This window comes from Megascapheus bottae, chromosome 1 (genome assembly GCF_031878675.1).
Source record: "Megascapheus bottae isolate mThoBot1 chromosome 1, mThoBot2.hap1, whole genome shotgun sequence".
Lineage (NCBI taxonomy): Eukaryota > Metazoa > Chordata > Mammalia > Rodentia > Geomyidae > Megascapheus > Megascapheus bottae.
Window position 1 is genome coordinate 36,311,185 of NC_143509.1, and position 17,360 is coordinate 36,328,544.

At 38.0% G+C, this 17,360-nt stretch overlaps 1 protein-coding gene across 9 annotated transcripts in view; it reads right to left on the reverse strand.

Annotated features, from left to right (window-relative positions):
• Positions 1–17,360, reverse strand: part of Tbl1xr1 (TBL1X/Y related 1) — a 146,983-nt gene that overhangs the window by 56,546 nt on the left and 73,077 nt on the right. For 4 of the 9 annotated variants that reach the window (XM_090342409.1, XM_090342368.1, XM_090342384.1 and 1 more), the window contains one exon: positions 3,291–3,409. The exons of 4 other annotated variants lie outside the window; for them this stretch is intronic. The gene's annotated coding sequence lies outside the window, so the exon portion shown is untranslated. Of the gene's footprint in view, positions 1–3,290; positions 3,410–6,134; positions 6,261–17,360 lie in introns of all 9 variants that reach the window. One more of the 9 variants, XM_090342374.1, reaches the window with a different exon arrangement.

Genomic DNA, 17,360 nt, shown 5'->3' on the forward strand with positions numbered 1-17,360 from the left:
GCCCTAAGCCAAAAAGCTCAGATAGAGTACACCCCAGCCAAGAATTTAAGCACCAAGACTGGCACACATATGCACACACAGAGAAACAAACAAAAGAGTAATCATGAGTAAGGGAGCACACATCTGCAATCCCAGCTGCTCAGCAAATCAGCAGATAAGAGACAAAAGCATGTGGTCAGGCTAACCCAGACACTTCAGCCTTTGAGAGTATAGTTTTCCATTTATGGCAGTTCTAGAATCAGTCTCTCCTGGATATTGAAGTACTGATTGCAGATCTACCATAAATGCCAAATTCTGGGTGCTCAAGTTCTGTATAGAAAATGGTATCCTAGCATTCAACTAAAACTGAAGTATACCTTCTGTACACTTAAGCTATATTTCAATTACTTGCAATATCTAAGTACATACAACTAAGTAATTTGCTAAAAACAAGAAATAATCTGACAATGTTCAGTAAAATTCTTTCTAAGGACTTTCTTGGATTTCTTCAATTCAAAGCTGCAGAGCTCATAGTTAAGGAAGGTATAGATGTCTTAAGACAATTCTACCTGGGCCTATTTATTGTATGTATGACCTTTCCCACCCGAAAACCAAAATTTCAAGTATTGCAATTCAGCATCCTTTGCAATGTATGTGTGCTTTAAATTCTCACATTTGTTCCTCTTCTTGTCCCTATTTGATACTCACATTCAGCAGGCTTTAAAGTTTGGTCAGACTGCAGCATGCTATCCTTATTTCAGTGCATGTGTATGATTTCAACAGCCTGAAGAGTCTCCTAGATTTTTTCCTGATACCCAGGCTATGTCAATGTGTTTGCAGATACATTTGTTTGCTTGTGCTTTTACTCTAAACCCTTTGTCTAACGGGTCTGTCTAGACTCTTTGAAGTTCTCCATCTGTGGTCCTAAAGTTTCTATGTTATCTTCTTTAAAAGGACTCTCTGCATTAGTGAATATACTGATATAATTCTAATATGTCCATTGTGCTGTTCAGATTATTATTGAAATGCTTGCTTTCCAAATGTCATTTCTCTTGTGACTCTTATCCAAATACCACAACTAAAGATGGTAGATACTATCCTCTTGTGCTTGTAGAGGATTGTCTTACTCTTTTCAATCAAAACTAACCAGCCAGGTACAGTGGCTCACATCTGCAATCCTAGCTACTGATGAGGCTAAGATCTGAGGATCATGGTTCAAAGCCAGCCCAGGCACTAAAATCCCGGAGACTTTTACCCAATTAACCACCAGAGAACCGGAAGTGGTCCTGTGGCTCAAGGGGTAGGGTGGTAACCTTGAGCTGAGGAGTTCAGGGACAGCGCCCAAGAACTATGACTGCCCCCCCAAAAAAGGGGGGTGGGAGGGAAGGGAAAAGGAAAGGAGGGAAAGGATGAGGGAGAAGAGAGAGGGGGGGGTAAGGAAAGTGAGGGAGGTGACTCTTATTTCCAATTAACTACCGAAAAACTAGAAGTGGAGGTGTTACTCCAAGCAGTAGAGCAGTAGCCTTGAGCAAAAAGCTCAAACAGTGCCAAGGCCCTGGGTTTAAGCCCTACATTTTTTGTCTGTCATGCGGAGGTTATTACACAAGAAAATGAGGTTATTACACAAGAAAATGGAGTATTTATGAATGCTTTCTTTTAAATGTAATAGCTCTGGACAATAAATCTGATCATTCTGAATTATCTTTCCTGAACCTATTGCTTCACTCGTAAAATAGAAGTAAATTGTAGGGGCCGGGAGTTTGGCCTAGTGGTTAAAGTGCTTGCCTAGCATGCATGAATACCTGGGTTCGATTCCTCGGTACCACATACATAGGGAAAAAAGAACCGGAAGTGGTGCTGAGGCTCAAGTGGTAGAGCTCTAGCCTTGAGAAAGTCCAAGGACAGTGCTCAGGCCCTGAGCTCAAGCCCAGGACTGGCAAAAAAAAAAAAAAGAAGTAAATTGTAACCACACTACTGACAGGCAAGAATGCATGAAAAGCAAGGCATATTAAATGTTAACACTTTTAAGTCACCGTATTATCCATTTTCCCCAACCACCACTAAATTATAAACATTTAAAAGAGTAGTCTGCCACACAAGTGCTGTCAGGGCACTCGGTTTAATCTCTAGCACAAGCAGCAAGGTACTTTATGAAGTGACCTAGCATTTAGTAGCTGTTCATTTTTTTTAAACTTTATGAACTTAATATTCAGAGCTTGTGCTCCAGCCTAATAAAAATAATCCAAGGTAAATTTATATATAATTTTGCCATGATCAAAATAAATCAACATCCATCTATACCTCTTCTCCTCTTAGATATTATTCCAAGAAAACTGCACTAATACAGAATTGCTAGATTCGACTGAGTTCACTTGATCATAATTAGTTAAGTTATAGATAGTTATAACATTTCACACAGGTCGGTGCGTATAGTAAATAGTCAAAAAATTCCAAACACTTCATACAGTTAACTCAAGTGTATTATTAAAGTGCTTACGTGATTATAATAGGGCTGTCCGAGAAATTAATCATATCATTCACAAAGAATTTGAAAAGGTCATTGAGTTACCCTTGAAGTTAGGTAACAATGTAACAATACTGACAAATCAAATCAGAAAACAGGTAAGCCAACCAAAACTAATGTTGTATCAAGAGGACAAAGGCACAAACTTAAGGCCAATTCAAGCGTTAATGCAGGAAAAATATTCAACCTTAAACATTTTAAGTTCATAGATAGGATTCTTATTGCCAACATTGTTGGCTAGTATTTCTTCATATTTTGGTGTTTTACATACAAAAAAATTTCTCTCACATTCCATCTGAGATTTCTGCCACCCTTTGAACTTATAATTCATTTTATAAATCTAACTTTAAGATCTATAAATTAACTCATAAAATTTTAATCTGCTATTGCTTCACTGCTTAGTTTGCATAATTTATTAATAATGAATCATCTCACTAAGAGTGAACCCTTATATATAACAATCAAATGTAGTAGGCACCACAATTTTTAATTTAATGGTATTTAATATTTTTAAGAGTTTTTTCCCCTAGCAATGCTGAGACACTGTGTCCAGAGCTTCTAGCACTCTGGGAAAACACCGCATGGCTGAGCTACTTCCCAAGCTGTTTTCTGAAAGTTTTCTAAATGAAAATGTTAGAAATCTGGAAATAGCTAGTCTATGTAATAATTTAAAGCAGATATGTTTTTTTTTAAGACAAAATGAGTTAGGCATGACAAACAGCAGCTCATAGGAATAGCCGATCACTTTGTTTGCTCATTTATATAAAACAATTTTTAAAAAGCTCACCCTGTATATGATGTTGCTGAGTTCCGTAAAGACAAACATCAAGCAGCATGACGTAATACAAAGAGTCCTGGACTGAGACAGGAGACCTCTGCTATAGTCAAAGGTCTCAGTTTCCTCATCTGTAAAATGAGGGTACTGAATTAGAAACCACAGTCCTTCCTTTACATGTTTCCCTTCAACTGTGTTAAAGTCAACTCTGATCCAAAACTATAGATGCAAAATTACAGAATAAACAATTCATAAATTTAAAATAACTTTGACAAGAGTATCATAATTGTACAATTTTCTAAACCAGTTGTTGTTGCTTATCTCTTCCTTTCAATTTACAAATTAAGCTTTATCATCGGTATGAATGCATATATAGGTTAAAAACAGTATATTCTAGTGTCCTGTACTACCTAGGTTCCAAGAACTCAATGGAGGATTTTGGAATTTCGATAAAGATGATTCATTAGATAAAGCTACTATATAGTTTTAACATGTGAGTGACCCTGTAGGTTAACTCAGGAAGAAGCAATAAAATAGTTGTTTTTTGCTTTTTGGGGGGAGTGGGGGGATAAAACTAATTGCAAACATTGGAAACGGCAGGAAGGAGTAAGGATAAAAACAGATTACAAAAAAGAAATACAATCTTAAACAGCAAAAGGAAATTTTTCATAACTTTACTGGTGAGTTGTAAGTAACATGATCATCTAAACATGGTTAACCAATTATGATTAACCAATTATTAACCAAATTATTTTACTTTCAGCCAAACAAAGATGCCCAAGAAAATGGATGCAATAGTACAGGAACACCTTTGGACTAAGGCTCACCAAGTAATATATGTGCCTTGTCACTGTCTCCAATTCAGTAATCACACAGTGAAATGATGAGAAAAATGATTCAAGTAAATCATTTAATTTTAGTAGGGGATAAAATAATTATAATTGTGATGTCCCCTATGCATATTTTCTGACTAGCTCTAGCTCTGAAGAAGATAAATATTGGATTCTTTTCCTGAAAAATGATCTAACTGAAGCTGGGTGCTGGTAGCTCACACCTGTAATCCTAGCCTAGCTACTCAAGAGGCTAAGATTTGAGGATCACATTAAAGTCCATGAGACTCTTATCTCCAATTAAACACCAGAAAAGTGAAAGTGGCATTCTGGCTCAAGTGGTATAGCACTAGTCTTGAGAAAGCCTGAGGACAGCGCTCAGCCCCTGAGTTCAAGACCCATGACTGGCAAAAAAATAAAAATAAATATAAAAATTCTTTGGAGACATTAAAAAAACAACTGTATCTGTGCGTGTTTTCTATATTGAAAGAAATCAATCGTCTCTCTCTAACAAATAACAGGATCATTCTCTTTTAAAATTAAAAACTTTTAACTGCTTCATCTGTTCTAATGAATCATTTAGGGCTAATAAACTTAGCTAGTTTTAGGTTCAAAGGTAAGTTAATACTCTACTTCATATTTACTTATCTTTATTATGTCCTTATCTCATAGATTTAAACCCACCAGTAGTATCCGAAATAATAAACACAACTTGGCCATCAGCCATCTATTAATAATCTTCTCAGGTTGATGGGTACACCAGTGGTATATGCCTATAACCCTAGTTACTCAGGAGGCTGAGCTCTGAAGATTGCAGTTCAAGGCCAGTTGGGGCAATAAAGTCCATGAGACTCTTATCTCCAAGTGGTGCTGTGGCTCAAAGTGGTAGAGCGCTAGCCTTGAGCTGAAGAAGAACTCAAGGACAGAGCCTAGATACAGAAACTGTTAGCTAGCAAGTAACAATAACTGTTATTAGTGTTAGTTGGGGGCTCACATCTGTGAGACCTGAGGAAGCTGAGAATAGGATGATCTGGTTAAAAGGCTAGCCCAGAGCCATGTTGCCAGTGCCTCACCTCTGTAATCTTAGCTACTCAGGAGGCTAAAATCTGAGGATTACAGTTCAAAGCCAGTCCAAGAAAAGCCAACCAGGCAACATCAAAGTCTTTAATAAGACTCTTCTCCAATTAGCCGCCAGAAAACCAGAAGCAGTGCTGTGGCTCAAAGCAGCAGAGCTCTAGCCTTGAGTTCAAGAGCGCAGGGAGAAAACCCAGGCCCATAGTTCAATGCCCAGAATCGACCAAAAACACAAAACAAAACAAAACAAAAAAACTCTAGCCCAGGCAAAACAAAAAATATTTCTCTAGCCTTATTTTCAACCCACAGCTAAACATATCTGTCACCTGAAGTTATTACACAGATAGCTAAGACTGGAAGGATCTCAGTGCTAGGCTGGACATTGCAGGAAAGCCCATGAAGGGAAGGAAGCTGGACACAGTGGCCCATACTTGTGGTAACTAATTAGGCAGAGTGTGTTTTAATACAAATTACCCACAAATGAATAATGTGGGTTACCAGCCAGTTTCGTTTCTTGAGCATCTGAATATTTCTTCTTGCCAATACATAGTATTTAGCACAATACTCAGAATATTAATAAAATGTGAAATCCTATAATGAGGTAGTTTATTGCATTGATTAATTAGGGTGCTGGATGGTTAGTCAACTATGTATAACACAGTAAATACTGTTTCTTAAGCAAAGGTAACTTTTTATATAGTTGTAAAATTCCATTATATTCCATTGCCAAGAAAAAATTAAGAACTTTGTATAGCTGTATAAAAAGCAACTAATTTTTTAAAGAATATTTTAAAGTCAGCAACAAAAAAAGAAAGAACTAAGACAACTACCATAACAATGAAATTTATTCTTCACTGATATAGTCACCTATCACCATGTTCCTGAAACAGAAATATCTAAAACAAAACTTTCATTTAGGGCCAGGAGAATAGCCTAATGGTAGAGTGCTCACCTAGCATGCATGAAGCTCTGGATTCCTCACAACCATATCCCCACAGAAAAAGCTGGAAGTAGCACTATGGCTCAAATCACAGAGCACTAGCCTTGAGCAAAAAGTGTCCAACCATAGTGCCCAGGACTGGCAAAAACAAAACAAATAAAATTTGATTTATACTAAATATATATTTTACTTTTTAATTTTGGTATTGTAACTTTCAACCCTAACCAAGTAACAATATATTGGCAAACAATAAAAACTTTAGTGCTCTATTTTGATAATGAGTTTTCGGCAGTTTTCTCCAACTATCTAATAAAAAGTATAGTTTAACTAACATTAGAATGAACTAATTTTAGTAAAGCAGCTTCTGTAAATAGTGCAAGCTGACTAAAGACCCTTTGGGGCAAAGTATTCTCCTGTAATAAGGCACTGTATATGGAGATGAACTATGAACACCATTCTGCCTACTCAGGACTGTTGCTATGCAGGGACCCTCTCTCAAAGCCACTACAGCCACCAAGTTTGAACAGGAGGCCAATCAAAATGGGAACTTAGGGGTAAAAAAGACAGACAGTATACTAAGCTCAGTGTAATTAGACAGGATAGCAATGAGAATCACTTCAAAATGATAAGGACAACACATCTCAAGGAAACCTAAGACTGTCAAAGACAGAGGGTTTTAAAAAATTCACTACAATTTCTCCTTGTCGGGAAGTAAAGGAGTTTATCAGGAACAAATGGGGACATACAGTGGTTTAGATATACTTCCTTTTGCATTTCTACTAATGCTTTTGTAATGAAGTGTTCGAAATAAAACAGAATAGTGGCTTTCCATCTCTTTAAAAATCTCATTATTTTAATTCTAGTGCACGCTATTCACTATTGTTCTCACCCTGCTAGTTTTCTATGATCCAACCTCACTCAACACCCTGCATACACTACTCTTTCCTTCTAAATCATTACATAAGTACACAGAGGCCCCCTTTTTCTTCAGGGCTATGCATTTTCAGGCATGTGGCGATAACTAAGAGTGACCAAGTCATTACAACTGACAATAGAAGTCATTACAGTGACTATGCCATTGACCTTGAAGGTTACTCCTTTAGTCTTGACTATGACTTTGAGTAGTAGATGGCTGTTTTTCAAAGAGCTGAATTATGGGGAAGGGATCCTTCCATAACTTGAAGCTACTTTTGAAATATGGCTGACAGATACGGAGAAAAAAATGACTAACTCCAAGAGGGCTTCTGTGAAGCCATCTGTAGAGAAATTACCTTACCACACAAATACACACACACACACACTCTACATAAGTCCCCATTAGAAGTTAATAAAGGTATTCATGCAGAAATATACCCAATAGAACACTGCTCCTTTTGATTTTATTTGTACTTTTTGGCCTGGAACATGGGTATTAATTAAATGGACACTGTCTGTTCCAGCTCCATTAAAATATGCAATCTTTTGTTGTTGTTGTTGTTGAAGAAAAAAAAAGAGAGGAGGCATTGGGAGTGGGGAGGAGAATGAAGATGAAGAGGAATGCAAGAATACAATGAGCAGTACAAAGTATTTTCTATTTAAAGAACTAGTTAGCCTGGCACAGATGGCTCATTCCTGTAAATCTAGCTACTCAAGAGGCTGAGACCTGATGATCACGGTTCAAAAAGCCAGCCTGGGTACAGAAGTCCAAAAAGAATTGGAAGACCAAGAAACTTTTATCTCCAATTAAACACCAGAAAACTGGAAGTAGTGCTATGGCTCAGTGGTAGAGAAGTAGCCTTGATCTGAAGAGCTCAGGGATAGCGTCCAGGCCCAGAGTTTAATCCCCATGACCCCCCCCCCAAAAAAAAAACCTAGTTAATAGAAATTGTGAAGCAAGTTTCCCTCTCCTTACAGGTACAATGAGAGGCATTGAAGACCAAACCCAGAACCCCTTCACCAAGCTAGGAAAGCATCCTATCAAGAACCACACACTCAATACTCAAAAATTTATTAGTCCACAAATATACACCATGTGTCCTATTTTCTACTACTTTCAAAGTCAGTATATAATGTAATTTTTCAGATTCCAAAATACTTCATTTAGACATGGAATATTTTATTTAGATATAGAATTCTTGAAATACTTTATGAACAGCTAGAATGAGGCATCAAACAGCTTTGCACATTGCTCAGAGAAAGTTACACGTGAAATGGTGACACTTTTAGTGTTACTAATTACTGTAATAATTTGGAGCAATGAAGAGGTCCAAATTTGTTGAGTTACAAAATAAAGTCAAAACAAGTTAATTTAATATTTTTATAAAATTGTCTAAATATTTCCTAAAATAATTCAGCAATTGTACAGCTTTATTCTAAATACTCCTTTCAAGATAACAAAAGGGAAAAAAAAAACCTGCCAAAATTAACTAAGGTGAAGGGGACATGGCCTAGGGATAGAGTGTATGAAGCCCTGGGTTCGATTCCTCAGTACCACATACACAGAAAAATCAGGAAGTGATGCTGTGGCTCAAATGGCAGACTGCTAGCCTTGAGCAAAAAGTGTCCAAGGACAGTGCTCAGGCCCTGAGTTCAAGCCCCAGGAGTATGGGGGGGGGGGGGGGGAGCTAAGTACCAATGGCTCACACCTATATTAGATACTCACAAGGCTAAATCTGAGTATAAAGGTTCAAACCCAGCCACAGGAGGAAAAGTTTGTGAGACTCTTATGTCCAATTAAATACCGCCCCCCTCCCCAAAAATAACCAGCCAGAACTAGAGCTGTGGCTCCAAGTGCTAACCTTGATCTTTAAAAACCAAAAGACAAAAACTGAAAGCCCCAAGTTTAGTTCCTAGGGCCAACTGGTACTTGTGCATGCAGATACAATATACAATTATAACTTACACCTTCATATCCTTTTATTTTCCTTTCATTCCTAATGCAGTTTAAACTGATAAAATTTTAAAACCCAATGAACACTATAATAGCTTTCCTAAAATAAATCAACAAGGCTAAAACTGGGTACCATAGCCATGTATTTTAATAGCACTGTACCTGTCTCTCACAACTTTATAGAAGAAGCATATAATCCTAAACAATGATCATTGGTGTAAAAATCAATAAATAGCTCATTAATATATTGTTACTCTACGTCTAAAATGAGGATTATTCCTCAGTTATTCCAACTCAGTTAACAGGTTTAGCATATAAATCCATAAAGTATTGCTTGAAATATAAAGCATGCTTTAAACTGTGCTAAATAACGATAATTAGTCAATTTAAAATATCAAAAGAATCTAATCATTTTCTCTAATAGCACTGTTAAATCCAGGGATTTAAATCCTATTAATCATGTTTGAATCTGAGTAGTCTACATGAGTCTGCTTACTACAAATATATATGATTTTAGTCTTATTATTATTCCTCTGAAATACCGCAATTTCACTTCCTTATTTGCCATTGATATATTCAAACATCCCCCAACTGGCCTGAAACAGTTTTCCTATATATACATACCTATAAATTTAATTTACAAACAAGATACAGTAAGAAACTGTAATTGTTGTGTTAAGTGTGTTTTCCTTTCTATATTTCTGGGTAATTTCCTGTTGCATAAACACTGTTGCAGTTTGTTTATTTGTTCACATTGGGAGTTAAGAGGTGAGCAGAATGTGATACTTCACTGCTGTGGCTTTCTTTCTGGGATCTGAAGTCACTATGGAAACTCATTCTCTGATTCCTACACAAAATCCTGCTCTTTGTGCATATTCCTGTAATTCCACCACTCAGGAGGTTGAGGTAAGGGACCACAATACACAGGTAGGGCTGAGGGAGGGGGCCATATTACATAGTGAGTAAGAGCAACGAAACTTACACAGCAAGATGCTGCTTCCTAAATAAAGGATAGCACTCCACCATTTGAGTCATAGCCCCATTTCGTGTTTGGGGGTGGTTAACTCGTCTAATGGACTGCCCTGCCCAAGCTGCCTTCAAATTGCGATCCTTAGACCTCAGCATTCAGAGCAGCTAGGATTACAGGTATGAGCTACAGAAATCTGGCTGCAGCTCTATTAAAATACTCTTCTGACCTGGCGAACACACTTCCAAAAACATCATAAATGACCTGCCTTTTTGTTGTTTTTTTCCACCTATAATGTCTTAACTGATCAATTCTTTTCAATCAGAAAAGTCAAATTAAGCCAGAATATAAGCTGAAAAGTGCAAGAAAATGTGCAGACTAGAAAGCTCCACTTGGAGATCCTGCAGTTCTGTATAACCACCAACGCAGGTTAAAAATTTATCTCAAGGTATGGGGAACAAACACAGCTTTTTGAAACGCTGGCAGGTGTTCAGAATTACAGCAAACCACAGTTAGGGGCCATATGAAGTCCTGAGAGAAACCAGCCCAGTGCAGCACAAGACAAGTTCTGAAAACCCAATGCTGGTTCAATGCCCCAGATAAGACAGAACTGACCATCTGAGTCTAAACTTTAACACTGTACAGAATGAATTCAATCAAGAATTACTCAACATACAAAAAACAATCTGACCAATTTGCCAAGAAAAAGACAACATGCTAATCCTGAGACCAATGAATTATTAAACAGAGAGGTACTCAGAATGACATATGAAAGATGAAGAAACTATAAAATGGGAACAGGGAGAGGCTAATGGAAACTGGACAACTGAGAGTAATACAGGGAAAAAAATTAAACAGAAATGAGCTTAAGTAGTTAACACATATTGAACCCTCTCAATGCTTTCAAACAGGTACATATGTATTTTTTTTAAAGGACATTGCCACTGTTCTTTTTCTAAATTACCACTCAAGCAAAATACTGAACAACTGACTTTTGTGAGAATCTAGGCTTTCACCCTAGTTCCAACATGTTACAGCAGTCCCTGACTTCTTCATCTTAGAATGAAATACACATTCTCAGAAGACAAAATATATGTGTGGAGAAGATGTAGCTGAACAGAAATCAAGTTTCTTGTTTTAAATAAAAGGGAGAAAAAGCTTTACAGCTACAGACACATTTAAAGGAGATATGAAATCATAGAACACACACTGGCTCTTTTTGTCTTCTATTTGCTTTAGTATTTATCAAGTTATTTCCTACTTACATATTTATATTAAATTTTCATCACATGAAATTCTATTAAATTTCCAGCCCCTTGGGTTCTAAATCATTTTATTAAAATAATTAGGTTGAAATGAACTCAAAATTATTCCTTGAACATTTAACAGGAAATTTATGGCTAACATATAGAGAACACAGTGAAATAGTGTCTTGTTGTTGTTGGTTCTTTTTTTTTGGGGGGGGGGGGTTGCAATCCTGCGTCTTAAACTCAGGGCCTGGGCACTGTCCTTGGACACTTTTTGCACAAGGGTAGCCCACTGTCACTTAAGCCACAGTCCACTTCTGGCTTTTTCTATGTATGTGGTTCCAAAGTATGTTTGGTTTTTTTAAAAGAACCTCAATACAAAAGGATAAATCCCAAGAATAGCCAAGCATCAATGGCTCACACCTGTAATCCTACATACTCTGGAGTCAGAGATCTGAGGATCGCAGCTCAAAGCCAATCCAGGCACAAAAAGTCTATGAGCCTCTTATCTCCAATTAACCACCAGAAAACTGTTGGTGGCACTATAGCTCAGTGGTAGAGCACTAACCTTGAGCTGAAGAGCTCAGGGACAGCTGCCAGGCCCAGAGTTCAAGCCCCACAACTGAGACAAAAAAATTAAACAAACAAATTAAACAAGACCTGGGCTGGGACTTTAGCCTTCTGCCTTCTGGTACAGTGCTTGCCTGGCATGCACGAAGACCCAGGTTCAATTCCTTGGTACCACATACACAGAAAAAAGCCAGAAATGGTGGTGTGGCTCAAGCGGTAGAGCTCTAGCCTTGAGAAAGCCCAAGGACAGTGCCCAGGCCCTGAGTTCAAGGCCCAGGACTGGGGGGGGGGGAGGGGGAGGTGGAGAAAGACTTGCACAGAACTAGAAATATCTCAATTTTATGTTACTTTTTCTTTCAAGTAAAAAAATTTAGATATGTACCATATGAATGGATACAAAGAAAGGAAACAAAGTCTAGGGGCTGGGGCTCATCCCTCCTGTCTTGACCACTTTCAAGGTAGAAAATGGAGAACTGAAGCCAGCACAGGCAAGAAAGTTTAGTCAGACCCTACTTAAAAAAAAAAAAAAAAAAAAAAAGCTGGGTGTTCCAGTACATGCCTCTGTTCCAAGTAACTCAGGAAACAGATTAAAGTCAAAGGTTTACCAAGGCATACAGTAGACCCTATCTGAATAGCAAAGTGAAAACAAAAGGACTGGGTTGTGGCTTAAGTGGTAAAGTCCTTGCCAGTGCTTTCCATTGCTCCCCAGCAATGCAACAAAAAGGAAGGAGGGAATTCACTTATGAAGTAGACTGCCCACAACAATAACCTAAGACAGCCAAGATTGGCTTCTTATCTTTTCCCTTTCACATCACTTCCTTACATAAGAATGTCCTGGGTTGCCTTTCAAATTAAGGGGTTATAATCAAGGAGCCAATTCTGCAGAAACAAAACCCAAATAAATATTTACCATGGTGTTTCTCCCACCACCTCTTTCTTTGCTAGTCCTTGTGCTTGATCTCCAATTAACTGTCAGTGCTGCTATGGCTCAAGTGATAGAGCACTAGCCTTGAGCTGAAGAGCCTTGGCCCAGAGTCCAAGCCCCACCGACCAAAAAACAACAACAAAACAAAGCCACATTCTCATCCCTCCGGGGTTCTCTTTTAGCAGGAATTCTTACTAAGTCAAATTAATTCTTAGCAGTTGTGTGATAAGCCAATTGTGTGATTTACATCAGTAACCTGAGCTATAAGACATAAGCTGTAGCCATTTGAGGCCAGCAGACCTCCATCTCAACCAATAAAAGTTGGGCAGAGGGGTATATAACCTGTTATTCCAGCTAGTGGGAAGCGTAACTACGTATTCAAGGTCAAGGAAAGTGGGACAAAAACTCTAAAACTATTAAAAAAAAAAAAAACAAACATCAAAAATCACCTAAAGCAGAAGGACTGGAGGACATAGCTCAAGGGACAGCAAATCTACCAAACATCTACCAAAGTCAAGGCCTAGTAACGAAACTCCAGTATCATTCCTTCCCATCTGGCTACAAGAAAGTTGTGGGATGACCACAAATCAGATGTACTAGCTGGCAGATTGTGCCATGAAAGAATCGCCCTTTAGGATAATTTCAACAAAAAAGATACACAAATAATCCTAAAGCTTAAAGCTTAGGTAACCACGTAAGAAACAACCAGTGAGGTGGTACCAAAGGGTGCTGCTTCAAGGTAATCTCCAAAATGTTAACTCTATATATACATTTCACTTATCTTTGAAAAATAAGAGATAACTAGTTTTTTCTTTTTAATATATAGGAAGAAAATAAGACCAACAGGCCTCATGCTGAAGTAGAATATTTATTAAAAAATCAAATTTCACATCTTTGACAGGCACAGGGGTTCATGTTTATTATCCCAGTTACTCAGGGAAGTTGAGATTTGAAAGACTGAGTTTTGAGTCCAGCCCATTCAACAAAACCACCATATCTTAACATAAAAGGCTGGACATAGTAACATATCTGTCACCCTAAATACTACTGCAATGTCTAGACTGGCTCTGACAAAATGACCCCCAAAAATAGCCAAAGCAAAAAAGGTAGAGGGGCTTGATGCTGGTGGCTCATGCCTATAATCTTAGCTACTCAGGAGGCTGAGATTTAAGAACTGTAGTTTGAAGCCAGCCTGAGCAGGAAAAGTCCATGAGACAGACATCTCCAAATAACCAGCAAAAAGCCAGACCTGTATAGACATAATGCTTTATTTCATAACTTAATATGTTTCTATGACATACAAACCCTTAGCCTAATTGTGATTAAGTTCTAAATACTAAGTCCCAGTGATTGTAAATAGAGATTCCCTCCTTGAAAACTTGTATGTTAAACTTGTCATTTAAAATATGATGTAAAAATCAACGTTAATAAATTCTTAAAAAAAAAAAAAAAAGCCAGACCTGGAGCTATAGTTCAAGTGGCAGAGCTCAGGTCTTGACCATAAAAACGAGACAGCAGCAAAGCTCTGAGATTAGTACCAGCATTACTACCAGCACAGAAACTTTTAACAAGTAGGGGAATGGCTCAAGTGGTACAGTACCAACTTCATAAGCAAAAAGGACCCGAGTTCAAATTCCAATGATCTCTCCAAAAGTAATTTTTAATCCTATAAGTAAATGGACCCTACTGTGTATCAAGGGGAAGGGTGGAAGAATCACATGTGAAATTTTAACCTCTAGAAAATACAGCATCTAAACATCATTCCAGTAAGATATGGTCAATTATAGCATGACAAAACCAATACAAACTATTTTCAACAATCACATTGATGGCATTGGTGTAGGTATAAACATAAAGGATATATTTATCAAACTACATATATATATGTACACACACACTACATATACACATATACAGTTGTACACGTACGCACACACACACACACACACACACACACTTATATAGCTGGTAATGATGGTTCAAGCATGTAATCCCTGAACTCTAGAGGATCAAAGAAAGAATATCCTGTATTTTACGGTTAGTCTAACTTACAGAGATAACCTGTCCCTCCCAAAAAGAGATTAAAAAAAAAAAAAAAAAAGGAGAGGGAGAGAGAGGGAGGGAAGGAGAGAGAGTAGGGAAGGAGAAAAAGGGGGGAGGAAGGGAAAGGGGGGAGGGGAGAGGGGGAAGGGAGAGGGGAGAGATATTACATTTTTATAACAACTGCATAATCAATGTATTTGGTATAAATGTAAGTGTAGATTACAATAAACTAATCTGATAGTTACAATGTGAAGTTAATATGGCAGTAAGCACAGCTGACATTATCTTTAGAAATATGATTGTTACAGTTCATTTCTTTCACCCTAACTTTTGGGTGTTTTCTACTATCTATATTTACATTCTATGTATATATTATATTGTATTTTATCATACACAAAAGAAGCAAGTGATTGTGTTAAGAGACTTATTCACCATGAGGAAAGATGAAGTATCATCAAAGAATTTACATTTTAAAAATAAGATTCTGGCCTGGACATTGGTGACTCACACCTGTAATCCTAGCTACTCAGGATGTGGCTGAAATCTGAGGATCATGGTTCAAAGCTAGCCCAGGCAAGAAAGGCATGACAGTCATCTCCAATTAACCACCAGAAAACCAGAAGTGGAGCCATGAAACAAAGTAGCAGAGTACTAGCCTTGAGCAAAAGAGCTCAGAGACAGTGCTTAGGCCCTGAGGAGTTCAAGGCCAACAACTGACCAAAACACATTCTTTTGATTTATATACGAAAACACACCTCCAGCCCATTTTCCAGTATCAGAAGGCACTGGCCCAAAATCCCAGTGCTAAACAATCTTTTCACTAAAGGAAATAAGGACTCTTAGAAACATATACCTGACTGAGACCCAAGGAAGGACTACAAGGTCAGGAACCTGTGGCTCTTAGGTGACAGCCAGGACACTATTCAAGACCACTAGAGCAAGATGAGAAAGACTCAAAAGTCAAACTGATAGCTGGGGGCGGTGACTCACGCCGGAAATCCTAGCTACTTAGGAGGCTGAGATCTGAGGACTGCAGTTCAAACCCAGCCCTGGTACTAAAGACCATGAGTCGCTCATGTCCAATTAATCTCTAGAAAAGAGGAAGTGGGGCCGTGGCTCAAGGGGTAGGGCAGTAGCCTTGAGCTGAAGAGTGCAGGGACAGCACCAGGCCCAGAGTTCAAGCCCCATGACTCATAAAAATAAAAAATAAAAAATAAAAAAATAAATCAAATTGAAAACACTTCTTTAATTCTTTGGTTAACCATGTGACATCATCAATCGTAACAACTACCATGAAGCAATAAAACACGCCAAACATTCACAGTTCGATTACCTTTCCAAGATTCTAAGAAACAGCTCAGGACTTTTCAAATTGGTAAGTAAATGAATCAAACAATTAGTGTCTTTTCTGTGCAAAATTATTCCATAGGGTTTACAAAAATACCACCGAGAGGAAAAAAGTTTGATATGATGAGGATACTGTTTTTCTACACTGTTGTGGTACTAATGGATCTACATGATAATCACCAATGATCACAACAGCACAAAACAGGACTCAAAATGCTGCATGCCTCCATGAAAGTACTTCCGCCACCCAAGAAACAGTTTCCAATCTAAAGTAATGGGGAGAAACCTAAATTAGATTAATAAGCGGTTAGATCTAAGTACTGATACACAGAAAATTCAAGGAAAAAAAAAAGAACATCTTAGTACAGAGAGGAAATTAACCAAATAAAAATTAAAGCATAAACTGTACCTAATAACCAAATATAGTACATGTAAAACAGTGCAGGAAAACAAATTAAATGAATAATCAGTTGGTGAAAAACTAACACCTCAAACTCATGAGGATGGCTTCCACCAGTTAAGACAACAAATAAAAGTGTTGTCATGCTTTATGTAACCTCAGTGGATAAAAAATGGCATAACTACTACAGGAAAAAAGTATGCAAGTTCCCCAGAAGAGTTCAACCAAACCTGCCAAATGATCCAGCAATCTCATCAAAAACAATGTTAAGCTGGACGCAGTGGCTCACACCTGTAGTCCTAGCTACCTACTCAGGGGGCTGAGATCTGAGGATCGAGGTTCAAAGCCAGCCCTAGCACTAAAGTCTGTGAGACTCTTATCTCCAATTAACCACGGAGAAACTGGAAGTGGCACTGTGGCTCAAGTGGTAGGGGGTGGTAACCTTGAGCAGAGGAGTTAAGGGACAGTGTGTCCAGGCCCAGAGTTCAAGTCCCACAACCAACAAAAAAAAAAAAAAAAAAAAAAGAAATTGAAAATAACTGAACTCAGTGTGCACTATTCATGAGATCCAAATGGTATGAGCTGCCCCAAAAGTCAATCAACAAATGAATGGAATGGAAAATGTGGCATTGAAAAAGAAATTGACGTAGCCAGGCACCCTTAGCTTATATGCCTATAATTCTAGCTACTCAGGGGAATGAGATACTAGGATGGTAGTTTGAAGCCAGTCCAGGCAAGGAAGTTTGTGAAACTCTGACCTCCAATTAATTACAAAAGAGCCATAAGTAGAGCTTGAGCCTTGAGCACCAAAGCTCAGGAACAGAGCCCAGGCTTAGAGCATATGTGGGCATGCAGATACACCCTGCATGC